This window comes from Dipodomys spectabilis, unplaced genomic scaffold, assembly GCF_019054845.1.
Source record: "Dipodomys spectabilis isolate Male_0828 unplaced genomic scaffold, ASM1905484v1 ptg000170l, whole genome shotgun sequence".
Taxonomy (NCBI): Eukaryota; Metazoa; Chordata; class Mammalia; order Rodentia; family Heteromyidae; genus Dipodomys; species Dipodomys spectabilis.
This window is the reverse complement of record NW_024870847.1, coordinates 2,182,786-2,197,001: the sequence shown is the minus strand read 5'-3', so window position 1 is coordinate 2,197,001 and position 14,216 is coordinate 2,182,786. Positions and strand designations below refer to the sequence as shown.

The 14,216-nt window shown below is 34.7% G+C and overlaps 1 non-coding gene across 1 annotated transcript; it reads right to left on the bottom strand.

The window, feature by feature from the left end:
• Positions 1 to 11,519: 11,519 nt before the first annotated feature.
• LOC122119502 lies at positions 11,520 to 11,625 on the bottom strand. The gene has a single exon (XR_006149579.1). It is a non-coding gene; the product is annotated as a U6 spliceosomal RNA (small nuclear RNA).
• Positions 11,626 to 14,216: the final 2,591 nt, after the last annotated feature.

The window sequence follows — 14,216 nt, the reverse complement described above, 5'->3', positions numbered from 1 at the left end:
TTATATGGCTATGACTTGGCTCCTAGTTTGCTTCCGTGTTTGCAGCCCTATCGGTATATGCCATGTGGCGCTTCAGGATTGGCCATCCAGGAGGCTTATAACCGGAGCGCGGGGGCGGAGGGACAGAGAAGCAGGAAGAAGCGGGCAAGAGAAGAAGGAAAAAGCGGGCAGAAGAAGCAGGAGAGAAGATGTTGTAAAAGGTCCTGAATAAACTGCCTGAAAGAAGAACCTGTTGTCACGTCATCCTTGCGGGTCGAGGCGGTCGCGACAGTGAACAAGTTGAGACCAACCAGTCATTAGCAAAATAATTCATGGAGATTTCAAACAGAAATATGAATAAATTCTGAGAAGTCAAGGGAGTCCAAGAAAAAATGGATGCCTACTTAAAAGATATGAGAGAAGACACAGCTAAGAAAACAACCCTTACATTTCCCCCAACCAAGCAAAAACTGTACAGAAAGTCCATACAAGACCTAAAACAAAGCTTTAATAAAGAGACAGAACCCCTAAAAAAATGACCAATTAGAAGACAGGGAAACAAAAACAAAGTAGAAAGACTCCACAGCAAATAGATGACAAAGAAGATAATCTCAGGGTCAAAGACAGAATAGATCTAACAGAAAAGAGGAACTAAACATTTAGAACAAATCCAAGAAATAAGAAATGATCTTGCCAGAACTTCAAGATTCAGTTAGAAGATCAAATTTCAGGGAGATAGGTATCAGGAAGGAGAAGAGCAAGAAACTAAATGGATGGGAAGCATATTACAGAATTCTAGCAGAGAACATGCCAAACATCCAAAGAGATAGGCTCATTCAAGGAAGAGAAGCCTTTAGAAACCAATCAGAATTCTAGAACTGAACAATCCACCATGATATCATAATCCATTAGAGGATTATTAAAGATCAAGGAAAAGATTCTTAAAGATGCCATAGAGAAAAGATTGATTATTTATAAAGGATATACAGTCAGAATAAATACAGATTTCTTAGCTGATATGGTAAAAAGGAAAGCCTGGCATTATATATGACAAACATTAAAGGTAAACAACTACCAACCATGAATACGGTCCCAAGCCAAACTCTCCTTTACATTTAAAGGATATATAAACATATTTCATGACAAAGAAAACTTGAAACAACCTATGTCCACCATATTATCAGAATAGAATATAATAAAAAATATCCTACATAGAGAAGATCAAGAAGAAGAGGAACTGGTTACATAAAATGCTCCCTACCAGAGAACAAGGTAAATATGTTAACAGTAGATGAGGCACAGCTCCTAACAACAGGTGTATAACATAGCAGGACTTATCAGATATTTCTGTCTTAACTCTCAATATCAATGGACTTAAATTTCCAAATAGAAGACATAGATTAGACAGTAGTATCAAAAACCAAGATGCACCTATCTAGTATCTATGAGAGACACGTTATCAAATACATTCTATGAAGTTAGAATAAGACTCCTCCCCAATCACATAGGGACTCACCAAAGAAAGAGAACTATGAACCAAACTCTTTGATAAGCATTAATGCAGAACTTCTTAATAAAATTCTAACAAACCAATTTCAGCAACTAACAAAAAAATCATATGGTATGATCAAATAAGATTCATCTTGGATATGATTTGATTCAATATTCTTGTCAATAAGCCTAATACAAACCATCAGCAGAAGCAGGGACCAGAAACACATGATCATCAATAGGGATGTAGAAATAGCTTTTAACAAGTTCCAATACACCTTTATGATTAAAAAGTCTGAGAACCTAGGAATGCATGGAACATTCTTCAATATTAAACTGAGGATGTATATGACAGAGATAATTAGCATTTACCTAAGAGTGGAAGCATGAAGACATTAACATGAGGAATGAGAAAAGGATGTCCACTGTCTACTACTCTTCAATATGGTAGTGGACTTTCTTGCATGAGCAATAGACAAGAGAAAAACATAAAGCAGATCCAAATAGGGAAGAAGCAAAACTATCCCTTTTTACAGATTAAATGACCCTGTATTTAAAGGACACTGTGGATTCCTCCCTCAAGTTAGTAAAGGTGATGCTAACCTTCAGCAATGTAGCAGGATATAAAAACCACAAGAATCAGTAGTTTTTCTCTGACCAACAATGGGAAGATCCATGCTGAAATCCAAAAAACAGCCTCATATACTAGCCTCAAAATCAAATCAAACCTAAACAAAACAAAACAACAACAACAAAACTAGGAATTAATTAATTTAACTAAAATTGTGAAGGACGTATATGTGAAAACTTTAAAAATATAAAAAGGGAAATTGAAGGAGATTCAAGAAAATAGAAAGTCTTTCAATGTTCCTTGTTGGACGAATTAACATTTTGAAAACTGCAATACTTCCCTTAAACAATTGGCAATGCGATACTCATCAAAATCCCAACAACTTTCTTCAATGTAGAAGAGAAAGCAATGCAACTATAATATGGAATTACAAAATTACAGATGAAACAGAATGCTTAGAAATGAATTCATGGCCCTATAGTCATCTTACACACACAAACACTCACACACACACACACACACACACACACACACACACACACACACACACACAATGGAATTATATTCACCCATCAGAAAGATGAATTTTCACCAGTCTAAGGAAAATGAAAGGTTTGGGAAATTATATTAAGAGCAAAGAGAAAGGAATGCCGACTCAGAGCAATATAGGTTTCATGGATTCATTTCTTTATTGTAGCTAGAAGATGCATACAAATCTATAAGTAAACAAGACAGATTCTACCTCGTCCATTAGAATGGCCATTACTAAGAAAACTAACAATAGCAAACACTGGCATGGATGTAGCCAATTGGGAACTCTATTACACTGTTGGTGGGAAATTAAACATGTTCAACCACTGTGGAATGCAGTATGGAGTTTCCTGAAAGAGTAAATATAGATCTCCCTTAAGACCCAGTAATTCCCCTCATTGGCAGTAATCCAATAAATAACAAACAAGCTCACATGAAAGCTACCAGCATAACCATGTTCAGGGCTCAGGCCCAGAGTTCAAGGACTGGAAAAAAGTTACCACTGCTGGTATTTGTTTCCACAAATATGAACCGTTTTATAAAAGATACCAAATCAATCTATTTGCAGTAGCTAGATTAGGACTTAAATGTAGTGGGTGATAAAATGGCTCCTTTGTTGAACGTTAGGAAGAGATGTAGGTAATCCATGAAATGGAGATTTTGTTGTCGTTGCTGTGCGAGGGGCTTGTAGTCTGGACTTGGGCACTGTCCCTGAACTCTTCAACTCAAGATGAGTGCTCTACTACTTGAGCAACAGTGCCACTTCTGGTTTTCTGATGGCTAAATGGAAATAATAGTCTCAGGGTCTTTCTTGCCCAGGCTGGCTTTGAACCACAGTCCTTAGATCTCAGCTTCCTGAGTAGCTAGGATACAGCTGTGAGCCACTGGCACAAGGTAAAAATGGGGGATTTTTAGAAAAGAAAATCCACCTCTTCACCTGTGTCTAAACCTCAGATATTACTATTAGAACACTTCACATTTACCTCATTTCATCAGACATTTGTAAATTTTCTCTTTTCCTTCATGTGATAATACTGCAGTCAATATCAACTCAGCTGGGGGACTGGATCAATTGTATGGTAATTGCTAGCACCTAATTTAAGAACTTTTACATCAAAGGAAATGAAACCCTCATTTGGAATAATTGTTTTCTCTTTTTATTACAAATCTGTGCTTGATTACTTCCTAATATGATATTAGACTTCCTAATAAAGTGATGAAATTTTCTTTCTTTTCAACCTTCTCCCACATGTGGTCAAATACTTTAGAATTTAAAGATTTGCGCTGATAATTCATTAAGCTGACTTTTAAGAAAATGTGCATTTCTGGAATTTGGTATTCTATCTTGTTCTTACATGCACAAGCTTTCTATGATTTATTTGTTCTACAAGGAATTCTACTTTCCAATCTTTCAATGACCAATTTTTGTCTCTCTGATCAGTATTTCTGATCCTCTCTCTGGAGTCTCATGTGAGTCTGCCTCATAAAAAAATATATTAGATATCAACTAAATGACTCTCAGCTTCTGTTTTTTGCCTGACTTCATGTAGGCTGTGATACCAACCCTGCCTGGCTGTGCTTACTGGAGTGTGTGTGTGTGTGTGTGTGTGTGTGTGTGTGTGTGTGTGTGTGTGTGTGTGTGTGTGTTTGTGTGTGTGTTTTGTTTTAGATATCTAGGATTACTATTCAAGTTAGAAGTTTCTCTGGACCCCTGTGATCCGCTGGCCTAGAGTCAATGGGTTTTTCTCCTAAAGATACAAAGAACAACTGATTAAATTCCTGTTAATTGTCTCAAAATGAGGCAATCAGGCATCCTTGCAAAGTCATCAATAATGTTTTCTAACCACTTACAGAAGTCGTCTATCAAGATGGCTTTTCAAGGTTGACTCTGAAAAAAGTTCATTTCCAAGTAGGCACCATAAAGCAGATCACATTCCTGGGATCAGACATTTAGAAGGAAGGGGAACGAACCTTCCTTCCTTCTTTTATGATCGATCAAACCATAATATTCTTCAGTTGTGGCCAGCCTGCGACACATATTCTCAAGAACATTCTGTTGTGTAAAAGAGGACCAACTTTCAAAATAATGGTGTAAATACTTGTCTATTACAGACTCATTTATCTTGCTTTTATCTGTTGTTATTTTCATTACTTCAAACAGATGGATAATTTATATTGGGATTACACAAAGTATTAATGGACTAAACATTCACTTTACTTTCATATATCCAATATAATACACTTAACCCGTAATGGACAAATAAATCCAACTCTAGAAACAATGTCAGGAATATAAAATAAACCTTAATACGTATAATCTGGCACACATACACCATCATCTACTCAAAAATTCAGTCTCTCTGTAAATATTTGGTATGAAGTAATAAAAATTCAATTAATGAATATGACTTTTAAGAATCATCTGAAATAGTCCTCGTGTATATAATTTTATAGATGTCACCTAGGCAAGAATTTAACATGCATGTAGAAATCAAATTTCCACAATTTAAGCTATATGAGAGGGGTCATACTCTCGTGTACTATGCGGTGTGAATTTTACCACAGTGCTGAACCCTTCCAACTAATACCAAGTGTCATGTGCAATAATTTATTATTTGATGTTAAGATGAGTGCTAAGTGTAGAACACACTTTGAATTATTACATTAAATCACAGAAATGAAGCAATAATGATATGTTATTTCTTTAAATTCTTATGCTTCTCAATTTTACAATTCATAAATATATTATTAAAATTATTTTCACTTTCTTTTCTATAGCTGCTGAAATTAAAATTATATATTAAACATTCAATATTAAGAAATCAATAATAAGTAAACTATTATTAAAATGATATGCTATTAAACTGTGATTTGAATTATACTTCTAAAAAATTGTGATGTAAACAAGTCAATAGAATTAAGGGTGATCATTTTAAAACTTAGCAGCTTGTTATTTTTTTTATTTTATTTTTTGGGTCCGATTGTGGGTCCTGAACTCTGGGCCTTGGCGCTGTGCCTCAGCACTTCAGCTCAAGGCTAGTGCTCTACCACTTGAAATAGAGCACCACTTCTGGTTTTTTTCTTTTTGATTATGTGGTGCTGAGAATCAAACCCAGGGCCTCAGGTATGCAAGGCAAGCACTCTACCACTGAGCCACCTTCCCAGCCCAGCAGCTTGTTATTTGTTTCCTAATTGTGTCATTTGTTATTCTTGGTCCAAGTCATCTCTTCATCTTAATTGTTTAGTTTTCTATTTTATCTCTATTGGTTTGCTGATTGTGTATTTTGTTTTCCCTTTTTAATGACTGACATGAGGCTGAAAATCTGTATGTTAGTTTATTACTTGCTATGTTAATGTAAAATTACTGCTTTCCACAGCTGTTCTACTCTATGATACTACAGTATTTCCCCCACTCCCATCTCCTGTATTGCTGCTCTCTTATATTTTATTTTATTTTTTATTTAAATTTTATTGTCAAGGTAATGTAGAGATGGGATATAGTTACATAAGTAAGGTAATTAAGTTATTTTTTTCTAACTTGTTACATTTTCCCCTATTTTTCTCCCTCTTCATTCCTAACGCCCCCCCAAGATTATTTACAACATATTGTCTTGTGAGTACTACTGTTGCAAAGGTTCCCCCTTTGTCCTTTGTCTCACCATTTTGTTTTATTTTCCTTTCCCTTCCCTAGTTCAGATCAACATATTTAAAATACCCAGGGTATCAAAATCAAATACAGTGACTACAGGGGATAAACCATAGGTGGGGAAAACACAAAAGGATAAAAAGAAATCACATAGTACAGTAAGAACAACAACAACAAGCCGGGCGCTGGTGGCTCATGCCTGTAATCCTAGCTACTCAGGAGGCTGAGATCTGAGGATCGTGGTTCAAAGCCAGCCCGGGCAGGGAAGTCTGTGAGACTCCTATCTCCAATAAACCACCAGAAAACCGGAAGTGGCGCTGTAGCTATAGTGGTAGAGTGCTCACCTTGAGCTGAATAGCTGAGGGACAGCGCCCAGGCCCAGAGTTCAAGCCCCACGCCTGACAAAAAAAAAGAACAACAAAAACAAAGAACATGTCTTGGAGTTCATTTCACTTGGAATCACCTTATATGATCATATGTACATACCTATTGAGCTATTCTACTCATCTACTAATATTATCCTTGATGTACACAATAATGCTCCCCTATTACCCAGTTATCCCACTTCTGGGCATATAACCAGGTGATCACAAACAAGGTCACAGTAAAGCTACTACTGTGTATCACAGTAATATTTACCAAAAACGACACACACACACACACACACACACACACACACACACACACACACACACACACAAACACAGATATACACACATGGAAAAATATGCTTCCATCATAAAGAATGTGACCACCACATTTATAAGGAAATGGAAGATCTTGGAAAAATCATATTAAGTGACGTACCCCAGACTTAAAGAAACATAGGTCACATGGTTTCCCTTATTTGTAATAATTAGTTTACATCAAGGATAATCTCATGTATTTTAATTTGACATTTTGTTCTATGTTGAGCGTGCAACATTATTGCTATATTGTTTGTTATTATTTCTGAAAATCGGCAGTTATACTTAAAGAATTACATTCATATTATCCATTATAGAAGGAAGAACAACTAAAAGAGTAACCACTACTAGGAAGAACAACTCGTACTTACTTAGATATATTCGTATGTAAGGCCAATGTTGTCCCCTGTATCCTCATGTTGTACATTACAACTCTATACCTGGTCATAATGTATATCTAGTATCTTATGCATTGTGAACTAAATGCCCCAGAAGTTCCACTTTGCTTTACTTTTTCTTAAAAAAATTCTCTTACTATTTGAGGATGGTGTGTGTGTGTGTGTGTGTGTGTGTGTGTGTGTGTGTGTGTGTTACAAAGATCAGAACATGACATTTTTCTTCATTTCGAATACATCTTTCAGGTCATTGTAAGTTGTGGCTAATGGGAGAAGTCTCTTGTTATTTTAAAGATGAAACAAAAAGATATTTGTGCATATACCACAGTTGTTTATTAGTATATTTGAACACTGAACTTTGATTTATATCTTGGCTGTTGATGTGAATAATATGAATAACAATGAACTACAGATATATTTTCGAGTTACCCAGAGAGAAATAATCACATGATTGGTGGTTCAGATGATATTTCAATTATGATTTCTTTAGAAAACTGCATACTACTTTCTACAAGGAGAATACTAACCTGTATTTTGACCAAGAGTGTAGAAATTTCCTTTTCTTCAAACTCTCACCAACATTATTACTTTTTACGTAAAAGGTAATAAAGGCCAAGTTTTTACTATCTTCAGTACCCCAGACTGTCTTAAGACTGAAATCCAACCTCCTAAATGCTTGGAATTACAAACCTTTACCACCACACCTGGTTCCTTTGATTTTTTTTGATAAGAGTTATAATAGTTATAAAGTAGTATCATAGTAATTTTGAATTACATTTCTCTAATGACTTCTGCTCACAAAGCATTAAGCCAGCACAGAAGTTGTTGGTAAACCCACTGGTGATATAGAGGGGTTTATGGAAAACATGTCTATTCAAACTTTTGTCCATTTTAAATCAAGTTTCTTGTTAATCTCATCTTTAATCTCTGTATACAAAAATAATTAATTCAAGGTAGTAAAAAAGAAAAAATTAAGCAACTCCTAACATTTTTCAATTTTCAATAACATGATATTGCTTAAATCATTTTCTGTTTATAATTGAGACTATATAACAATTTAGTTAGACCTGTTACATAGCTGTATGTATTTTATTTATTTTACATTGATTGCTCTTTCCAAAGCCTGCATGTCTAATTTTGGTTTCTTTCAGTCTTAAGTAGTTCAGATTTCAATCTGAAGAATAAATGGAAGTAAGCAAACAAAAAAATACTGTTCTTCTCAACTGATAATGCCTCTACAAGAATGAGAAAGAGTTCACCATTCTAAGAACCCTTAATTCTTAAGATAAAATTTGTTATAATGCTAATGTTATTACCATTTCAGTGTTGGGAAAAATTGTAATTAAAGGAAGTAAGTGTATGGCCCAAGACACACAGTGTTGAAGGAGATGAGTCAAATTTTCCAGAAGTCTTTCAGCAATACACAAAAGGTAGATAAATTCTCTCCATTCTCTGATACTCTCATTTCAATATTCATATTGTCCAAGGAATAATAGCATAGCAATTATTGCGAATGGTGATTGTTTTCTGTTACATTTTGTCTTCAACACAGACTGTGTTGGTGACATTGGGTTATCTTGCACAGAGCTGAGCTTATAAATTATGGTCCAAAGACATGCAAATTTTTTCTGTTCCATAGTTCCAGTATCTGTTTTAAAAAGTTCTAAATATTTTAAATATCATCACTTACTGTATTTTAAGAATTCAAGAATGAAAAAATTCACATATAATCAATCCAAAATGCTTTAAAACTAGGAGATGATAAAACAGGCCCCTGTGAAGTAAATTTTCTTCTACTTTTAAAATTATTCTGAAAGCCATTTGCTGGTTTGTTACATCTGTAATCCTAACTACTTGGGATACCTACTCAGGAGACTGAGATCTGTGGAAGCCAATCAGGGCAAAATAAATTCATGAGATTACTTTTCAAAAATTTTAGTGAACCAGCAAAGGGCCAGGAATGGAGATGTAGCTCATATAGTAGCTCAACAATCTAGAGAGAAAGATGTAGCGAGACCTTGAAGCCCTGATTTCAAACTCTGAGCATGCCAACATGCAGGAATGCACACACACTCACTTTTTCAAAATATCTTCATATCAGTATTTTGCATTAATTTCTTTATTAACGATATTATATGGGTAAAATAGGCAAAATAAACTTCCATCTCAAAACATTTTTATACATTTTTGTTGTAAAAATACTGTACAGAGGGGTTATAGTTACATGATCAAAGTAATAAGTACATTTCCTATCAAGCATTGTTACCTCCTCCTTTGTTTTCCCCCCACCATTGCTTCCCTTCCACCTCCACAAGTACACTCCTCACACCCACAAGCCCCACCCAATGTCCCCAGCCTAAATTATAAAGTTCGTTTTTCAAAATAATGTCTTGTGCATCTATTGTTATACAATGGGTCAAACTGTATTCCTATTTAAGCATGTTGTTTTTTCCATTTCCCTCCCCAAATTAGAGAAGTGTATATACAAGATGCAGATGCACCAACATCAAATAAATTGAAAACGGGGGTTATACTGTTGGGGAGGAACATATAAAAAATCACATCTTACATTATAAATATGTGAGAAGCAACAGCAAAAAAGAAAAACCACTTCTGTCTCTATCTTGGGGGTCATTTAGCTTAAAATCAACTTATCTATCATATACACATAGCTTTTTCAACTTTTCTGCTTATCCCAGTCATATACTAGTTATTGCAAATAAGGGATTCAATGGGACCTATGTTTCTTTGGACTTGGCTTACATCAGTTAATATAATTTTTTTCCAAGTCTTTCCATTTCCTAACAAATTGGGCAATGTCATTCTTTCTGACAGAGGCATAGAATTAACATATATACATATATATATATATGTATATATATGTAATATGTGTGTGTGTGTGTGTGTGTGTGTACACATATACACACAGAACATTTTCCTTTTTTGTTTTTTAGAGCAACTAATTTTTCCACCTTCATCATTTTTTCAAATGTTTTTCTTGTGATTAAGTGGTTACATAATTTCCCAAATTTCACAATATTGTGGGATAGTGATGCTTAGTTAAAGTCACAAACACATTCTAACTTTGATGGAGCAAATTGTCTATCATGGTCTACAACATTTATGAGTTCTCTGAGCTTTGAAATAGAGTTATTTCTTCCATATGTATACTTCTTTTATTTTGAAATATGTACATTTCTTTTGTTTTGCAGAGCATCAGCTGTTCCCTCTTTCCCACTTGTTCCCTCCTTCCCTTCAGTGACATTGAGTTGCTTATTTCATTTTGGTCAATGTCCATTGCAGCTGATGGATCCAGCTGTTGTATGTTTTTCCCTGATTCCCTCTAGTTCTGTGTCATCTTCCTGGTTTCACTTCAGTGTGCACATTTGATCAGCAGAATGGGGTTATTTAGTAGTGATTCAATCAGATGAGTGGAAGTCCTTGGTTTCTTAAGTGTTGTTAATTTTGTCATATCACTTTACATTTTGGATTTAAAATCCACTTATCACGGAGACCATGTGCTGTTTGTCTCTTTGCTTTTGGCTTACCTCACTCAACATGATTTCTTGTAGGTTGATTGATTTCCCTGCTAATGCCATTATTTTGTCCTTTCTAATGACTGGAAAATATTCCGTTGTGTATAGTTACCACAGTTTTTGGATCCATTCATCTCTGGTGGGACATATGGGTTGTTTTCATATCCTAGCTACTGTGAACAGTGCTGCAATAAACATGGAGGTGCATGGGTCCTTGAATATTGGTACCTGTTGTTCAGGATAGATGCCTAGAAGTGGTATGAGTGGGCCATAAGGAGCGTCAATATTTAGCTTTCTGAGGACTCACCAGACTGCTTTCCAAAGTGGTTGTGTAAGTGTACATTCACACACACACACACTCACACACACACACACACACACACACACAGAATGTTTTCTTGATCCATTCTTCTACTGAGGGGCATCGGGGTTGGTTCCATATCTTAGCTATGGCAAATAATGCTACAATAAGCATTGCTGTGGTGGTTGTTTTAGTATGGACTTGTTTGTGATCATTTGGATGAATGCCCAAAAGTGGGATTGCTGTGTAATAGGAGAGCTCTATGTGGAGTCTTTTGAGGAACCTCCAAACTGCTTTCCAAAGTGGATGAACAAGTGTACACTCACACCAAGAATGCAATAGGCTTCCCTTCTCACCACATCCCTTCCAGCATCTGTTGTTTTAAAAAGATGGAACGATTCGCTAAGTTGCATGTCATCCTTGTGCAGGGACCATGCTAATCTTCTCTGTATGTTCCAATTTTAGTGTATGTGCAGCCAAATTGAGCACAGAACATTTTTTTATATGTAAAGTGTAATTGATTTTCTTAAACTAGACAATTCAACACAAATAAATTAAAAAGAATTGTGAAATTTTAGAACCATGTATTTCTTACATAAGCACACATTTAAGAATAAAGTCAAGATTGACATGCCAAAAACAAAATAATTCCAGATATTTGTTGTTCATGAGATGTGTAGGAAGAAGAATTCAATTATTCTACACAAGGCACCTGTCATAATGATCATTGCAGCAAATGTTAAGGTTTGTTAAAAGTTTAATGTTTTAAATATGTTTCATTTTGGGATTTGCTTATATATGGCAAAATCAAGACTGTTTGCAGGTCATAAAATTTTTCGATAAAGTATATAATTATTCTGGTAGCATATACTAGTAAGTATATACATTTCATAGTTTATAGAAACTTTACTAATGATAAGTTGCAAAGACTGTGTAAAGAAGCAGAGTGAAGAGGTAAAATTTTAAGTACACAGTTTCTGTTAAAACTTTAGGGCTCCCTTACGTTATATGTTTGTGATGAACAAATAATGATATAAGCCACATACAAATGGTGAGATGAACTATAAATAGTAATCTTAGTGGGTAAATTTAAAAGCTACTCATAGCTTTATCCAGATTTAAATGTATAAGAATATGAGAAAATAGTAAAATCAACTGTGTACACTTCAAATACTGAAAACCCTGGTAATTGTTTTCTTTTTTCTTTTAGTAATCATTAATATTTAATTATTGTTTTCTTTATTTATAGCATTTTTTTCCTTGTTGTAATATAATACAAATTTTTGTGAGTAGTGATTAAGAGGTACTTTGAGAATATTATTGGGATGGCCACACCATATTTCATAGGTGCATGTGAATGTACAAAGAGCAAAACTAAAAACAAAATACTGATTAAAAATTTTATCAAGTAGAGTATGAATCAGGAGTGTTGATAAATGTCCACACCTAAATCTTAACCCTAAGCTGAAGTAGTGTTATTACAGAATTGAGGCTACAAAATTGTTTTGTTTTGTTATGTTTTGTTTTTTTTTGCTTTGGTTTTGTTGGTTGTGGGGCTTGAACTCTGGGTCTTGGGTGCTGTCCCTAAGCTCTTCAACTCAAGACTAGCGCTATCACTTGATCCACAACACCACTTTCACATTTTTCTGCTTATGTCGTGCTGAGGCATGAAATCCAGGACCTCATGCATGCAAGGCAAGCACTCTACCACTGAGCCACCTTCACAGCACCTGAGAAATTGTGATTTAAAAAATCATCTGAACAATATTTGCTTTCTGCTTTGGGTTATATAATGAAATATGTGAACACATTTTTATATTTTTGTGAATTGTCATACTTCTAAATTTATACTAACTGCAGCCAATTTATCCTTTTCAAAGTCAAGAAATATTTCTGAGAGTTTGCTTCTGTGAAGAATGTTTTTGCATTTATAATTTCTTCTGAGTCATTTTTATTTTTTATCAAAATCATTTTATATTTTATGTAGATGAGTTATCATACATCAAATACCTTCAAATGTATATGTAGAGTCTCAAGATAGCAGTATGAATATTCTCATAAACCTCTTGTTTATCTGTTACGCACTATAAAGTATTATGATATTTTTCTCTCTCTTTCACTCTCTCTCATTTCCGCTCTTTCTCTTTCATGCTCCTTGTCTGCTACTTAGAATTTCTGCTGGTCTACTATTATCCTTCAGGGTCCACTGGTTTTGTGGGAACATGATAAGGACCATCAGTTACCCTTGCATTCTTTAAGAGTTATAACAGTGACGTGAAATTATTCTTTGCCATTCTAAATGGCAAAACAACAGGTCTAGGAATTCCTTTTCACTTTTAGTACTATTATAAATTTTATCTCATACGAATCATTGAGACTGATAAGATACTTTTAGCCTGGGTCCTAAAAATTCTTTTTCTCTTACAAACAACCTTTTTTCTTTTATTATCATTAAGTAACAAAAACAACGCTATCCTATGGAAAGTAGGCTGAAGTTGTTCACAGGGATGAAAAACAAGGTAATGGGGGAAGTGGGTACAAAGGATACAGCTCATATAGCACAGATACTTAGAGCAGTTTATCATGTACACTTTGTGATAAGGACAATGTGCTGGGAATTCTAGATTAAATCAATGAACACCTGATATATATGAAGATATATTTATGTTTGTATATTTATTTATATATGCATATATGTGTATATCGGCCCATATATGTAAACATGAATGTTACTATACACACAATTACACACATACGTACACACATGTACACATGCACAAATGGAAAAAGACACATATATAGCAAACATAAGTTTTACAAGTTGTTCAATATGCCTTAGACAGACTGCTTGGAAATAAATGTGTTGAAGATGTATTTGTCTCTAAGAGTTCTTTTACCACTCCTCTTATCTCTTCCAACTTGTAGGTTTAGAGATATTCGACTTGAAAAATGCAGTACAAGTGATAGCAAGTCACTCAGAAATCTCAATAAGTATAGGTCATATGATGTCTCCCTGCTCACCATGGAATCCTTGCTCTTGTAGACACTCTCAACAGCCAAATTAGTAGGACAATATCCTT